This window comes from Drosophila melanogaster, chromosome 3R, assembly GCF_000001215.4.
Source record: "Drosophila melanogaster chromosome 3R".
Lineage (NCBI taxonomy): Eukaryota > Metazoa > Arthropoda > Insecta > Diptera > Drosophilidae > Drosophila > Drosophila melanogaster.
Genome location: NT_033777.3, coordinates 20,479,824 through 20,491,005, shown reverse-complemented (window position 1 = coordinate 20,491,005; position 11,182 = coordinate 20,479,824). Strand labels below are relative to the sequence as shown.

General features: G+C 43.3%; 1 protein-coding gene and 2 long non-coding RNA genes across 9 annotated transcripts in view; 2 read left to right on the top strand and 1 right to left on the bottom strand.

The window, feature by feature from the left end:
• Nucleotides 1-4,326: 4,326 nt before the first annotated feature.
• Nucleotides 4,327-5,228, top strand: lncRNA:CR44401 (long non-coding RNA:CR44401). The gene has a single exon (NR_125215.1). It is a non-coding gene; the product is annotated as a long non-coding RNA:CR44401 (long non-coding RNA).
• Nucleotides 5,229-5,477: 249 nt separating this feature from the next.
• lncRNA:CR44400 (long non-coding RNA:CR44400) lies at nucleotides 5,478-5,870 on the bottom strand. The gene has a single exon (NR_125214.1). It is a non-coding gene; the product is annotated as a long non-coding RNA:CR44400 (long non-coding RNA).
• A 547-nt stretch (nucleotides 5,871-6,417) lies between these two features.
• Gfrl (Glial cell line-derived neurotrophic family receptor-like) overlaps nucleotides 6,418-11,182 on the top strand; it is a 106,131-nt gene continuing 101,366 nt past the window's right edge. For 6 of the 7 annotated variants that reach the window (NM_001300495.1, NM_001260278.2, NM_001014642.5 and 3 more), the window contains exons 1-2: nucleotides 6,418-7,029; nucleotides 9,376-10,313. The gene's annotated coding sequence lies outside the window, so the exon portion shown is untranslated. The remainder of the gene's footprint in view (nucleotides 7,030-9,375; nucleotides 10,314-11,182) is intronic. The other variant, NM_001260281.2, reaches the window with a different exon arrangement.

The window sequence follows — 11,182 nt, the reverse complement described above, 5'->3', positions numbered from 1 at the left end:
CTGATTTAATTACGGCCGACACAATCGCCGTCGCAATTGAAATGTTCGGCAGGCTTTAACTTGGCCCACAACGCCGGCACACGGTCGACGAATCTTGAGACAGCCAACACCGGCAGGCAACTGGGAATTTTTTAATTTAATTAAAATGTCGACGGTGAACGGCAGACGGTAGGTGGTATATGGTAGACGACTCCTCGTCGGCTGTCCCTGCGGCCACAATGGAATTGTAAGGTTTCCATTTTAATTAAAGTTTTTACGCGCATTTCACTTACTCGAAATCGCTGCGACGACAGGGCTACAAACAGCGCCCAAACATCCGCCGCCGATTGGCAACCAAAAGTGGCAAATTTCATATTCCGTTAGAGCCATGGCAACCTGGATTCCGGATTTCAGATTCCAGATTCCGGCTAGAGTGGTAACGAGTGGGAGAGGGACAAACGAGGACAGCGAGAGGACTATTTAAATGGGAAAAGCGGAAAAACATGGAAACTGCCGTGGTGCACTCAGAGAAATACAAAATTAATGGAATGCATTTAAGATTAACATTTATGTTTAATTTTGTTATCTAATGACGTTTAAATTATGAAAAAGTCAGCTTGAAAATACTGAGCTTCAATTTTTGCCATATTTAGGAAATGCATTGATGAATATATTATATAATCAATGGGAATGGAATATATATTCGTTAGTTCACTTAGTTTTAGCCATTATGAGAAAGAGTAAAATGAGGAAAAACTCAAATTCTTAAGTGACCTATATTCTCTACAAAATTTGTTGTTTTCCTTGGAAAACTTCAGCAGACAACTTGTAGTGTGTTGATTTTGCGTTGATTCTCCATTTTCAGTGCGTGAGTTTCGCCTTGAAGGATCAGGTTACCTGATTCTTCGTAGCAGGAAACAAGTTCCTGCGGCACCAGCTGCTTTTCACTCGCATCTTAAAGTTGAAAGCTGCAATGGGTAATTGATTAAAAGCGATTCGCACTGGCAGGTGTTTAATTCGATATTGATGTGTGTGGTGCTGACATTGCGTATACGCCGCGTGGAATGCTCGGACCGCTTTAGACGCGATTTAGCCAGGGATAAGATGGCTAAGAGCACACTTGGGGCTTCGCCGTCTCTTATCGCGTAACTTTTAAAGCTTCCCAAGTTTATGGAGCACATGCATCAACCTCAACCCGACGTAGAATTGGCGCGCCATTGTTGTGCATAATCGAGGCAATTATGCAGCGCAATGATCTGGCAAGGTCTCCCGAGCAGGCCGACTTGAACTTGTCATCAAGGGTCTGCTATCTGCGATGTAGGGTTATTAATTGGCAAGCCGACGCTTGTGCAACCTATCCCCATTGGACACTACGCCCATCCCGGCAATTACCCCTTTGTCTTTTCCAATTAGACCAGTCAATGACCTCGCCGCACAGTCAGCCGGCTGTTGATGGCAAATAATTGGCGCAGATAAACCGGCATTAAGCCACATTAAATTATGCACTGAGGAATACCCTCCTGACCCGGGGGACTGGAGTGGCTCTGCATCGGATGCGGAGCAGATGGAGCCCAACTGTGCAGTCCTGGTCCTGGAGTTTCGAGTGTGTCAGCAAGGAGCAGCAGGCGTCACTGCTTGTTCGGCGATGATGGCAACGCAGCGCAACGCAACGCAACTCAACGGCGGCGAGTAGCAATTAAAATGTCAATTGAAACGCCCCCCGGTTCACGGCGAAAAGGGGCGTGGAGATAACTGGCGCACAGTTGATCGAGGACCAACTTTCTTGTACTTTCAATTGTGAGTAGAATGGAGAAGCTAGTAATGAAATTTTCAAGGACTGAGCTTATTAATTGCAATATATATTTAAGCGTTCTTCGATGGAATTTAATCAGACAAGAGTAATATAAATATAGCTTAATCAAATAAAAAGAAACACAGTTATATGTAGTTTTTTTTGTATGTCACATCTATGGATTAGCAATACATTAGCTTTGAACTTATACTATAAATATAATAACAGGCTTGTAACAGCTGTTTTTAAAATAGATTTCACATAGGCCATATAATTCTAAAATTGCTTTAGATAGGTAATTGGCTTGTCGAATATGGTGGACCCACTGTGAAAGCAATGACGGATATTGCAAACGGAGGACTGCTCCCTGTCCGTGTCCGGGAATCGTTTTCGGTTGCGGACTAAGCAGAGGAGACTGGCGGGCTGGACGAGGCAAAGGCAAACTCAAGCCAAAGGCAAACATTCCAATTTCATTCGGCTGGCTTTGGGGACCGGCTGGCTTGTTTTAGTCCCTGTTTTAGCTGCCAACTTCAGGCCCTCCATTGTCAACTAATTTCGAAGCGGTTCGGAATCAAAGTTGCACTGCCAAGCCCAGCACAAGCTCAAGCCCAAGTCCATTATAAACTTTCGCTTTTGGCAGCGCCACCAAGTTGGAGCAAAACAATGGGATCAGGTGAATTGCACCTGGCCAAAGGAGGCGCACCAGGTGGTGTGTGGAAATGGGGCCAAGTGTGGTGGTATTATGGCATTGTTGGCCTGACAAACGGCAAACACGCTGAAGGCCCAAATCCGTGCCGTGATGCGGATGTGGATGTGGATGTCGTGCCCTTGGTTTTGGGTATAATTAAATTCCGCTTTTAAGTGCAACACCGCTCGACGGTAAAAATAGTGACTAATGTGCCAAACGAGCCAGTCGCATCCCATTTTCGTGGTTCACTGGCTCGGCTTAATTTCGTTTCAAATCGTTAAAGTCCTAAAAATACCGCTTGCTTGGGTCACACAAAATGCGGAAGGTCCAACATGTCATAGGTCAAGTCTGGGACTTCACCCCCAACTTAATACCCCTCGCAGTGGCAGGTGGGAAATCACATTACATATACGTGGGATATATTTTCTGCCTTGCACATTTTGAGTTTACAATTAAATTAGAAACTTTGACTGTGCTCCGTAAAGTTTCGGCGGCAACGTCAGAGCTTCGCCAGTTATGCGGACAGTTTTGGTCAGGTTCCCAGTTACCTGTTCCCCGTTTCCGATCCCCAATCCCCAATCCCCTGACATCTGACGAAATAAAATACGTGACACAATTCCATATGAGAATAAGCGCTCGAGGAGTAACAACAGTTTCAGTAACTTCTGGTGTGCCTTGCTCCCAATAATCCCCATACTTCTGGGGAGTTCAGTGAACTTTAAAGTCCTTCATGAGCTGAGCCAGTTCCGAAATTGACACAGAAGAAATGGATATATCCATCGGCATATAGAAGCCGGAGGAAGTCAGTTTTGTGCTGATAAATCAGTTGTAATCATCAGAAATAAACCAATGAGTTTGGTTAATGAAAATGAGCCTTGCATTCAAACGGCCTTAAGCTTAAATTTTATTATCCCACTATTCAATAGCTCTACGTTAATCTATCTCTTGATCCATGTTACTTTCTACTTTATGTATAGTGCATTCCACATCGAGAAGTTCATCGAACCATAAATGCATAGAAACTCGACTGGTACATATGTATGTGCGCCAAAGTGTGGCAGGTGGCAGATGGGCCAGACACTTGGCCCCATTCTTTTTCAATTCGTTTCGTTTTCGTAGTCTTAGCTGGATTTTATTTATTTATATGGCCAAATGTTGTCTTTCGATTCGGCTTCTTTCATTTCCTAGCCGGCAGCCGCTTCCTTGTTTGCCAGGCCCCCTACATCTATTTCCTTACATATATCTCAATCTTTGGCCCAGGCTCGCTGCACTTGCGCTCATTAAACATTTAGCTACATTGTCTGGCGTATCTTGGATATGCGAAAAGGTGCCTGGGATGCCGGCTACCAAGGGAAACTGCTTAGCCCGGCTGCAGACAAAAGATATGAGGCAAAAGCGCAACGTCAAAAAGGAAATTGTGCGCCTAATGGTCATTGCTCGGCTAAATGAAGCTGCCATTGGGTGCCGGGCCGGCTCCTTCTGACTATTGAAATATTTAAAAGGATTTCTTTTTCTGCCCATCTGCCTCTTTTTGCCATGTCCCTCCAGTTACTCCGTTCGGCGAACGATCTGGGATTAAGCAAATCAAAAAGTCAGTGCCCCAGCCTCACTTTGAACCACCGACATCGACAACCGTACATCTGTGCACTGCACGAAATATATTTCTTAAGTGTATCGAGCTTATAGACTTCAAAAATAATAAGGAAATTCTTTCTATTTTAAAGTATTTTCTTATAAGTGCTAATTAATTTATTTTGAAATATTTTTTAAAACCATTTCATTAATTGTGAGCATTAAATAATCGACTTGTTCCCATGCCAATTTTTTATAGAGTATAGAATTATATTAAACCTTTGTAAAACATTTTTTTCGGATAAGTAGGTGGTTGGTAAGAAAAGCTCTGAAAAACGAGCTGAAATTTTTTTTTATTTTTACAATTTTTGTGTACATTTTTTTGTATGTCATATCGCACTTTTTGGTTCGGTCTCTGGAACGGTTCGCTGTCCCTGTCATCGACGTTACAGTCACAGTCGCAGTTGCAGCTGCACTGGCTGCCTTGTCCGAATGCAATTAAAATGTCAGCGATGCAGAAAAGGGGGCTGCCCGGTGGCGGGAAAAATGGCTGGCTAACATGCGAGGAAAAATGGCTCGTAATGGAGTGCGATATACTCGTCCGCCCGCGGGACACGGACCAAACACGCATTTGCCATGCCAAAGGGACTGGACAGGACACTCGACTTGCAACGTTTTTTTCGAACTGGAGTAGAGTAGGAGCACCAGGATCAGGACTGGATTCGGGAATACCGAAAGGAAGGGAAAGGGTCGACCAGCGGCCACGCCCATACACGCCATTAAGCGCACTTGTGATGTACGTAAATTAATTTACTGTCGACCATTTATGTTCGCCGGCGAGCCAATGAAGGCGCCACAACATCAACGTCAACATGGCCAACACAAAGATGAAGAGCCAGGCGCGTTGTTAGCCAGCCTTATTGACAGACAGAAATGTGTACTCGTCGAAAAGAAATGGGAGAAAGTTACACAAACCGCAAAAGTTTGCTAATAAATAAAATTTAGCACCCAGTTGGTCATAAAAACATGCCCCAAAAGCGAGACAACCTACATAATTATTGATTCGACAGGCGGGATATATGTAAGCAGAATTTATGATTCAGCTTGATATATGTTCCGGGATTTTGATTCCTCACTGCTAAGCTTAAAGTTGGCTAAATGGAAAATCACAGGGCAATAAATGCGGAAAGAGAGGAGAAGCTTATAACATTTTTTGATACTGATTAAAGTGGGAGCTCGCAATATGTTTTATTGATATAAAAACCAAAGACAATATTAAAAGCCACCTATAGTTGTGCTCCTATTGTGATTTTTTTAAATTGGTATAGCTAAATCTGAAAAGTAAATTAAGTCTCAAAGCAGTTTATATTTAAGGGCTGTTTTAAGTATAATTAGGTACTATTATATGGCTTTTATATATAATCATATAATCATTTATTTCCCAATACTCTTGCGATGGGTGGACTTCTGTCACCCATTCCGCGCCATTTATTGCGTCCTACATTACAGCCAGCACTGCAAGTGGTTATTATCAATAGGACTATTCAGGGGAGACACGCGCGCGTTATGAACGGCAGTGTGTCGCACGCGGAGACCACAAGTTGCGGATATTATCTGGAGGGTGTCACTTTGTCGGCAACAGATACTTAAGTGCTGTCCGGCAGCCCCGAGCGTCGCATTCCGGCGTAGTACGGAGCAGTCCGTGGCAATCCGTCGCAGTCCGGCCGGACTGGATGGCGGAAGCACGCGACTACGGCGGAAATTGCTGCACATGCAACGCACGCAGCCCGGCCACTTGGTAACCCCTTTGACGCCCAGTATCCTTTCCACCCCTTTCATCGGGATGCCATCAACAGCCGTTCCGGATCGGAATGTAGTTCCTCCACTCGCCCCTCATACGAGTTTACAAATTAAAGTTAAAATTACAATGCATGGCATGCCATAAATACGAAAGTTTAAGACCTTGACAGCCATGACCAATTGACCCAATTGTTTGCCCGTTTTTCCCGCACTTTGCATGTGCCGAGCTGAGGCGGAGGTGTTTTCGGGTGTGGGCGCTTTATTATCGGGGGGGTGCGGGATGGGGTTTTTGGGCCTTCGAGTGCCCCGAAATTGCAGCAGCCAACGTGAGAGTGGCCAAATTGAATTTGAAGCGCAGACCCAAGCCGAAATAGGGCCATATTCCCAAAGGCCTTAATCGCAGAGCCAACATTGACTTTAAGTTTGTTGCGAGCCGAAGAGAATGGCGCTCTCTTTCACTTCGAGTCCTCTTCTCTCTTTCGGCCCGCTTTTATCCGGCTAAGAGTTCGGGGACTTGTACCTTCGGCTTATGGACACGACCTAGGCGAACGGAAAATGGAAAAGCGGCGCGCTTTCCTCGCCTGTCAGTTTGCCGCAGTCGAGCAATGAACACGCAGCGCGCGGTTACAGCAACCAAAACGCGAGGATAACTCAGACAGGATAACAATATCGTGCGATCCTTCGACGAGGGTCGGTTGAATATAAATATAGAGGTGGCCCCAGAGGCAAAAGCACGAAATAACCCCGTACCAAAGTGTTTAGAAAGTGCAAAAGTGTGTGTTTGTGTGAGAGATAGATAGAGAGAGAGGGAGAAAGGAAGAGAGTGGCATTATGGGCATTGCACGCAGTTTGAACTTGTGGCAAAGCCGCAAATGCAACGGCTAGTTGCGAATTCACAGCGTGCCACGGGCAATATACTGACACCTCCATCTCGTTCGGTCCCGATCCCGTACCCGCATCCGTTGCTGGTACCCCGGTAAATCCGTGTCCATCGAAATAACCCGTAACCCGTAACCCGTTTCGCATCCGTATTCCGTATTCCGTGTTCCGTGTTCGCGTCGCGGTTCGTTGAGCTGGCAGGCCAAAACTGTCGGTTTAGTTGCGCCATCGCCATTATCTATATGCCAACATAGCAGAACTCGACTGAAGATTGCATCCCATATCCGCGGAACGTGTCGCCATCGCCACCGCTAGCCATGTAAGTGATATCCGTGCGGGTTTTGAGTTGCCACAGAAAGTGTGTACCGCAATAAATTACCTGGCAACTGACATGTTTCCGAATCGAAATGCAGTTGCGCCATCCCATCCGCCTGCGGATAGGCCCCGTCGTAATTAAATTTCTGTGAATTTTATCACAATTTACGGCACTCTGGCCGGAGCAGCTAGCAGCTTTTGCCGGAGCATCAGCCGCCAGTGCCATCGGTCTTTTTCTTTATCCTTTCGTGGTCCTCTGTTCAATAACAATGGAACCATGTCGAATTTGGGCCGCTGGCCATTTTGCGATGCTTCTCTGATACACGTTTTTGTGTCGGAAAAATTCAACAAAAACTAAAGCCAAACTCCATTAGGAGGTTGCAAGAGCCGCATGATTTATAGAAGGGTCATGCATCATATACCTAAACACGCCAACACATGTACGACCTATATAGATAATGTTATTGATCCTTTTGACAGACTTTTTATCTGGGGGTCAAGCAATCGCAGCAGAGATTACAGATTTCAGCAGTGAAAAGAGGCAATTATTCGAGGGAAATAAGCCACTGTTCCATAAACATTTCAGATCTGAACTTCTGGGACATATCAGTGCTTATCTTGAACTATCCCAACCAAATTATAATAAATAAAAGTTCTGTTTGCTCGCAAACAAATATCATGAAAACGAAAACGAGCAATCAGAGCAGACATTTAAATCGAGATTACCGATTTCACCTATGAAAATACATTTAATGGTAGATGTACTGCCATATACTGAAGATATAAATATAGTTTCATGGCTAAGTTCTTACTGTACTGTCATAAATGTAGTGCTCGAGCGAGAAAAAAATAACGAATTATATATACATACATATGTATGTATGGTATATATGTTCGTATTTCTCTGTAGTAAATGAATGTAAGCAATACGAAATTGTTGCGAGTGGAATCGAGTGGAACAATGGACTCCCGTTCCCGAGAAGTGTGTGAATCGTTTTGGCCAACAAGAAACCTGATAGCGAGCCGCACAAAAGAGCACTTTCAGTTGCGAATGGCACCGGTCCTTCGCCTTCGCCATTTGATGGCGGCCATTAGCTATTTGCTGCCGCTAATCGAAGTTTATGTTTTGCATTCATGTAAGCCCCCCTTCTCCTACCTACGAAAATTTCGGTTACTAGCAGGGGGCTGTGGCAAGGACACGCCCTCGATCGACCCACTATCAACTAGCAGGCAGCCGAGCTCTCATATTGTGACTGTCAGTTTAATACAAATGAACTGTTTATGTTAATAAATGAGCTCACCGGTTTATGCCGTATCCCGCTGTGGGTGGGGTGCACGTCTCCCAGAGGGGGGTATTACATCATTAAAGCAACACCTGCTGTATCTGAGTGTGTATAGGAGTGTGTGTGTGTCAATGTCAGGAGGCGCCTCCAGCCCATCATCCTTAGTAATGTTGCAAGAAAATTACAGCTAATTAACATTTTCTGTTTTTTCAATTTGTGCATACGATATTTGGATGGGCTTCTCAAAGAGCATACACCTAAGAAAAAAAAAAAAGCAATATAAAGACGCTCTAAATCTGTACTGTTTATCTTCTTAAAATGATGTTATTTTTGGGTAGAATTGAATCCTTGTAGAATTTCAACAGAAGTATAATTTCAAATATAAAAGCTTTAAGTAGAGCTTATAGCCAGAGTCTTGCTTAATTCTTGTTGAATTGGGCTTTATTCGTTCTTTAAATGATATTAGGCATCACTGTTTTTCTCCCAGTGTTGTCAGCTGAAAGGCGACCTGAGAGTCTTTGCCGCTCTGTTGGGCGTTTAATAGCCGGAAATCTGTCTATTTCCGCTTGCCGTGGCGTTGATTATACTTAATAGATGACCGGCTGGAGCGCCCCCTTCTTGGCTGGCTGCTAATTTTTCTTTTCTGCTGCTTTCTGCCTGATACTCGAGTATTAGTGTAGCTGTAATTATGCTCTAATTATATCCCCTATGTGTGCAGGTGCGAGTGTGTGAGTGTGTGCTTGTATGCCTGTGGTGCAAAGAAAAATCTCTGCTGTGATGTAATTACAACCCAACGTGTAAAAAGCCGGAGTGTTGCCTTCCCCTCCTCCAGCGGCGGCTTTAATCCTGGTTTCGCTTTTCTTTCTCTTTTTTTTTTTAGGTCCTCGCCAGGTAATCTGGCGGCAGGTGAGGCTATCCAGATAGTGGAGGTCCTTTTGTAGGTTTGAGTGGCCTTACATGTGTTTAATTGGGCTGTCACTTGTGGGAAATCATTATCACTGTTAACCACAAATAATTGTCTATATTTAAAAAGAGATTTTCAATTATGTTTTTTCTACTCTTTTCAGGTGAACTGTGAGGCAAACAATTTAAAGTTGTAAAATTCAATTAATAACCAATGAACATAAATCCAAAAAGCAATTAATGTGAACGAAGGAATTTAAATAAGTCCATAACTTTAACGATACATATCAATGTTAGTCTGATTTTCCTTTAATACCATTAGCTTATTAAATACCCACATACACGTCGAAATATTAAAAGTGCTAAGATTCTTTAAAAATATCCAAGTTTAAAGCATAGCCTAGAGCAATTAAATCGATTTGATATACTTAGAAAACAAGTGAAGCGTTGAAAACGAGACCCGGTGGCAAAATAAACATTTAATTAAATCGACTGCGTGTGCAGAAGGATGCAATTTAATTGAATGGATATAAGGAATCACGCGAGTTTTCCTGAAAAAAAACGTCAAAAACACGCACATCCGTGTCGCGCCAAAACGCTTTGTCATGTAATGTCTTTATGTCCTCAAGCGGATCAAGTGCTTAGGCGATAAGGAAAAGCAGCTGGAGCGGCTGGCTCCTTTCCGGATTTCCGGATTATATGCATAAATGAAAGCACGCATGCCCCGGCCGTAAGCCAAAGTTTCAAGGGGCCTAGGATTCCATCGCACAGCGGATTAGCTGCAACATAAAGCCATACACTAAGACACACGCACACACACACAAAAGTCCTGAATAGAGGCAAAAACGCGAAGAAGCAGCAGGAAGCTGGGATTTGGTGCCCTCCATGACGTCAACTGTGTGTAAATGGGCAAGCAATTAAGCCGTTAACGATGTGCCCGCTCTCAAAGGCGCCACGCAGGACCTCCAGGACCTCCACGAACTTCAGCACCACCCCGATCCAGAAAGCGATAGAACGCCAGATAGAGTCCTTTACGAGCACAAGCGAACCAATAAAAAATGCATTCAGTCGCGTTGCGTCCAATGTCGCTGATTAATTCCAAGTAAGTTGATGAGTTCGTCCTTTAGCTTCAACTTAACGATCCCACTTGGACGCTTTACGGGTCTGCCAAAGAACCAGACAACACGTTAATTTCTGGTAATCATCTCGGTTTTAAGACGAGAGCACGGGGTTGAAAGAAACACATGAAAAACAGTGTCGAGTCCCCAATGCAGAAATCTGACCAAAATTTGATAAGTAGAGAAAATGAATTTATATCAGTACAGGAAAAGCAGTTGTGGTAAAAGCAGTTCGACCAATTTTCCTTGCTTAATTGCAAGAAAACTGGATAGTTTTTGAACAGGAAAATTCATTCTGAAAATGGATACAGTTTACCAAAAATAACCACTGTGACCACAATAACAAACATAATTTATTCAAAGATTCTTATCCAATTCATTCCAATTCAAGGTCTCCTGGTGGCACAAAAATATTAAACAAAGAAGTTTAGGGCTTTACAAGTGAGGCACAAATTAATTAAATATTTAAATTTGAATCAGAAGCCAATACAAATATCATTTTGACAAGCAACCAAATGCATAGCCTTTCTAAATCCCTGTAGCTAACTGAGTAATTACGTTTGAATTAAACAACCGAAAAATCCACATTGTAATTTGCCTCTACCTTTTATTACTTTTCCTGAACAACATTGTAACATTGCATAAAATCGTATACAAAAAAAAAAAAAACAGCAGCATGCCGACCGAATATGTAATAAATTCTTATCCTTTATGCTCTTGCAAACAGTAATCAAACAATTTTCGGGAAAATGTTCCACGCTTTATATATGTAATTTCGTTTTTAAAATTAGATTACAGACATTTGCCTGTGGGTAACGTCCAAAATAGCAGCATACTCTCTTCGGCGCTCATC